The sequence below is a fragment of the Bufo gargarizans genome, chromosome 4 (assembly GCF_014858855.1).
Source record: "Bufo gargarizans isolate SCDJY-AF-19 chromosome 4, ASM1485885v1, whole genome shotgun sequence".
Taxonomy (NCBI): Eukaryota; Metazoa; Chordata; class Amphibia; order Anura; family Bufonidae; genus Bufo; species Bufo gargarizans.
The window spans coordinates 350,512,325-350,517,910 of NC_058083.1; the positions used below are offsets into that span (position 1 = coordinate 350,512,325).

At 43.6% G+C, this 5,586-nt stretch overlaps 1 long non-coding RNA gene across 1 annotated transcript; it reads left to right on the top strand.

The window, feature by feature from the left end:
* The first annotated feature begins 545 nt into the window (after positions 1–545).
* Positions 546–4,970, top strand: LOC122935741. Its single transcript, XR_006388822.1, has 3 exons — positions 546–843; positions 2,077–2,197; positions 4,886–4,970. It is a non-coding gene; the product is annotated as an uncharacterized LOC122935741 (long non-coding RNA).
* The last annotated feature ends 616 nt before the right edge of the window (positions 4,971–5,586 follow it).

Consider the following 5,586-nt stretch of genomic DNA (forward strand, 5'->3'; position numbering starts at 1 on the left):
CTAATTTTTTTTTTGTCACAAGTTAGCGGAAAATGATGATTGTAAGAAAAATAATAATAAAAAAAATCATCATTTTCTGCTAACTTGTGACAAAAAATAAAAACTTCCATGAACTCACTATGCCCATCACGAAATACCTTGGGGTGTCTTCTTTCCAAAATGGTGTCACTTGTGGGGTAGTTATACTGCCCTGGCATTTTAGGGGCCAAAATGCGTGCAAAGTAGTTTGAAATCAAAATCTGTAAAAAAAAATGGCATGTGAAATCTGAAAGGTGCTCTTTAGAATGTGGGCCCCTTTGCCCACCTAGGCTGCAAAAAAGTGTCACACATGTGGCATGGCCGTACTCTGAACATACACTTCCAGTTTCGTCTTTTGTTTGGGTCATCCGTTATCACATTACGATATGTGCTGCTATATATCATCTGGCCACTAGGTGGTAGAAGAGTATTATTTATAAGTCATGCAGTCTCGGACGCTCTTCCGTGGAGTAAAAAGACAACGGAGGTACCTACGCTCGTGACGTCATGACGTCTAACCCGGAAATTAAAATGTGCGGACCTGTAAGGTTCGAATCAACGTGTAGCCCGGTAGCACTGTGTATGGGGGAATCGCATGTTACTAGCATTTATTCGGCAGTCCGACACAACTTTCTATTTTACACCGATTTTTTAAAATATTAAACAGAGATTTATGTGCACGTGGCAACAAGTACATCTCAACATGATGACATCGCCCTGATCTTGCCCGCAATGCAACGAAGTTCAGCAAAGTAGTAGTGTGAGGACTGCGGGCCGAATCCCTGTGCATGAAGACTCGTACTGGAAATCAGCAGGCCACGTCAGGTCCGTTTTATTTCTTTAACCGAAAGAGTCGGGCGTGTGAGAGGGGTCACTCAGTAGAGGGACAGGCACAGACCCCACGGCACCTCATACAAGGATCTGAATGGCAATCGCTCCTAATTCTCTGACATCTCTTCCGAAATGCAGCAGTTCACAGGCCCACTGAAAAATAAAGGGGCACACGCAAGTTCCGGCCTGACCTCTGGTCTAATCATCCGGTCGGACATTACGGGTGTAATACAAGCACAAGTATTGGGATAGGGCGACCAGGATCACAGAGGCATCGCAGTGTACAGGTGATCCAATTGAAATGAATGGGGTTGCAGTGCGAGTTTGCACGTGTGCCACGACTGTAACCCCTGAATCGCAAAAAAATTCTGCAGAGTTGGATTTTGCTTGATTGAGAAGTCACAGAGTTGCTGCTCATGTGGGACTGGCACTGCATCCCCATTTATTTCTATGGGATCACTGGCATACTGTAATGCCCCTGTAATCCTGGCAGCGACCAGCGTAGCCGTACCCTTAGACTCGTGAACCTGGCCGTCTACTTAGTGCCGGTGTGTATGACACCCTCTGGATATTTTAGGTGTAATTTTTTATTCACGTACACATTTACTACCTGGAAATGTGCCTACATTAAGCGTATTTTTGGCACAGCAATCTGCGACTTTTCCCTGCTCTTGCCAGATCTATAAAAAAGGGGGTGTTTTATGTGTAGAAAATGGTCTAAATGTAAGCCAAACACCGTTGCAATTAAATCTAGCTGCACCATGTGTTTTTATGCCACCCTAGCCAGGGGCGTGGTGTGAGTGGGGCTGTCAGCCCTGGCACATTCATCATTAGGGATAAGCGAACTTCTGTTTTCAAGTTTGGCGTACAAGGTTCGGGTTATCTAAGAATTCCGTTATGGATTCCACTACCACGGACCATACGTTATGAGCTGAAGTAGATTTCAGTCTGGCTCATAGACTACAATAGGAGGCATTTATTTTATAACAAGTTCTTGTGCTTCGTCATAAATTAAAAGGGTTTTCGAAGATTTGAATACTGGTCACCTATCTTCTGGTAATGGTGTCTTGTGACGTTCTGTGCACATGGTCAACGCTGCAGCCAATCACTGGCCCCAGTAGTGATGTCCCTTATACAGCTGAGGCCAGTGATTGACTGCATGGTGACTAGTTTTTTTTTTTCTCTCTCAGACAACCTGTTTTACAGTTTGTTTGATTCACTTTGCAGTTGTAAGAGATTGTCAGGAAAATGACTGAAGTTTTTCCCAGTGATCCCATTGGCCGACGTATAATTTGTGATGGGGAATATGCAACAGTGCGCTATGCTGGGACGGTGCCACCTACACCAGGTAAGCAGTATTATCATACACTAAAGAGTTTTTGTATAAGCTGTGAATTTATTTTAAATATGTACACCATTATTGTTGTTTATGTAGAGTATGTGTCGGGCATATCTCCGGGTCTGTGTTCATAGATTCTTATGAAATGTCTTTTTGGCATTGGCTGGGTGGGAATATGCTGTTATACTTTAGTTTTTTTCCTACTGTATATGAAAGGTGACCATAACAAAATTGTATCTCCTTTTTTTTTTTTTATCATCGGAACCCATGGGCAATGTATGCACCTGTGTTTATGGTCGGTGCATTTTTGTTTGCCTGTACATTAGATTTCCTTGGCATATACATGAAACATAAGACCAATTACTCTGAAGAGAGTTGTCTCCTATTAGCTTGACGACAACCTTTCAGCAGCGTCTTTAACAGTAGTGATCTTATTGGGGTCATTTGGGCTTTTGATTTCTGTTGATCACTGCAAACAATCAGATTTGCATAAGTCTTTCTAAAACAAAAACTCCGGGCACAAGGTTATCTTGACAATATATATATATATGAGAATGGTCCCAGCAAGCGGACCGAAACGTCGCTTGGGTGAATAAAGGATCCCACCGTTTTTTCACCATTAAACGTGCTGCGGTGTATTTAGTTTATATATATATATATATATATATATATACACACACACACACACACAGTGATCCCTCAATATACAATGGCTTTAGAATAGAATTTTTTCTGGGCTTTTGTATGTTGAAACTAGATTCAACATAGTGACTCCAGATCTAACCAATTATCATGGCAATTTCACTGGTAAAACACCTTTATTGGTTGTCTAGTAGTTCCTCTGCGGTACTACATGTTGCCTGTGTGTGCCAGACACCAGTTGAGGCGGCTTCATTTTATTTTTCTGATAAGTGCATGTACTATGCAAAACCCTGAAGAAGTTCCTGCCCTTACCGTAGAAAGCCATTTACAGCTTCCAGCATCTGTATGTGCCCGTTTCTGGGCTTTTAATATTTGAGCTATCCTCAGGATAGATCATCAATATATCAGCGGGGGTCCGACACCCGGTACCCCTGCCAATCAGCTGTATGAAGGGAAGGCACGTGTGTGCCGCCTCCCCTCTTTCTTCTTGCACGCTGCTGCTATGTCCAGCCGTTAATATTGATGTCTAGGGATGAGCGTACTTCTGTTTTCAAACTCTGCGTACAAGGTTTGGGTTATCTAAAAATTCTGTTATGGATTCCACTACCATGGACCATAAGTTATGGTTCGTACTTCGTGGTAGCTGAATCGAATCCATAACGGAATTCTTAGATAACCCTAACCTTGTACTCCAAACTTGAAAATAGAAGTTCTTTGATCCCTGTTGATGACCTATCATAATGAGGTCATCAGTATCAGATCGACGGGGGTCTGACACCTGTCACTCCCGTCATTCAGCTGTTTGACAAGGAGACGGTGCTCGCGTGGAGCTTCCTGGTCTTCACATACTCCTTGTCTCCTGTGGAACGGTGTATTGCGTAATTACAAGTACTCATTCACTTGAATGGAGCAAGTACTTATTAGGCAAGAGCTACACAGTGAAACGCTGGTCGTGGACAGATTTGGCTGGATTTCGTGCGACTGCCATGGCGATCCAATTAATTTCTCTGATATCACTGCTGCTCAGCAATCCTGGCCGCGACCAGTGTCGCCATGTAGCCCTTGGCTTACACTGCGCTTCCAAGACCTACTTTCACACTAGCGTTCAGAGCGGATCCGTCTAAGACGGATCTGCTCATATAATGCAGACGGTGGCTCCGTTCAGAACGGATACGTCTGCATTATATTGTAAATATTTTTACAATGAAAGTCAATGGGGGACGGATCTGTTTGAAGATTGAGCCATAGTGTGTCATCTTCAAATGGATCCGTCCCCATTGACTTACATTGTAAGTCTGGACAATCCGCACGGCCAGACGGACACCCGAACGTTGCAAGCAGCGTTCAGGTGTCCGCCTGCTGAGCGGAGGCTGAACGCTGCCAGACTGATGCATTCTGAGCGGATCCGCGTCCACTCAAAATGCATTAGTGCTGGACGGATGCCGCTTGTGAGCCCCTTCAAACGGAGCTCACAAGCTGACACCCGAACGCTAGTGTGAAAGTAGCCTAATGAATGCGCTCGCTTGGAGAGACACCTTCTCTTCAAACAGCTGATTGGCGGTGGTGCCAGGTGTCAGTACCTGCCAATTAGATATTGATGACCTATCCTAAGGATAGGTCATCAATATAAACGGCTGGACAAGCCCTTAAGGACTTGTTTTATCTGTCTTGGTAATCAGCTTATTTTTCTTAAAACCTTTCTTGTCTTGGAATAACATTTTTGGACTTTGGAACCAATTACTGGTTTTCCATAGAGATATGGGCTCAAGTTACAATGGTTTCAACATACAATGGTCGTCTCAGAACCAAATAATAGTGTAACTTGAGGAACCACTGTACGTGCTCAACCAATTACTCTAAGCACAAGACCAGAAATGCTCCATCCCAGACAATAGTATACATAACATTAGGGATTCACATCATACTGATGATTGATAAACTTTCTACATAATAGATGATTGTATGTTACATTCAAAGGCAAAACTGTAACTGCATGGAAGTAGTTAAATGGCCTCGGGTATATCTCACTGAGATGTTGTTGTGTCAAATATTTAGGCACATGGCTTGGAGTAGAGTGGGACAACCCTTTGAGAGGAAAGCATGATGGATCCCATGAAGGAACAAGATATTTTACATGCAGGTAATTGTTGTATATGAAAAGTAAAATGTAATCATTTGGATTTCCTTTTGCTTTTACTTCTTAAAGAGGACCTTTCACCAGTTTTTTCTTTATAAAAGCGATACCTCACACTGTAGCCCATGTTCCTTATCACTATTTTTTTTCATGATATCCTCCTCCGTTGCACCGCTGTGCCCCTCGTTCTGTTTAGGCACCCTGTATGCTAATTAATAGCATTGGAACAGGGAGGAGGGAGGCATCAGCTTTTCTCAGTGGGTGACTCTTCTATCTGGCTGTGGCACTGCTGGAACAGCCTGCCGGAAACCGCTACAGCAAGTATGAAAGAAACCTAAGTAAGTCAGTTTGCACTAAAAATAACTGATCCGTCTTTTTTGAGCATCAGTTATGATCAGTAACTCATGCTTAAAATAACATCCTTTTTCCACCTCATCACCACGACCGGCCACTAGGAGATTGACCCCTGACCTCTGTAGGGGCAGGAACAGAGAGAGGGTTTAAATCCCCCAACACCAGTGTTTCCTATCCCTACAGAGGACAGGGGCTGAGAGAGTCTCCCTGTGGGGAGATGAAGATGATGGATGTCGATACACCTTACCGGGTGTTCCTCCTGTGGTCC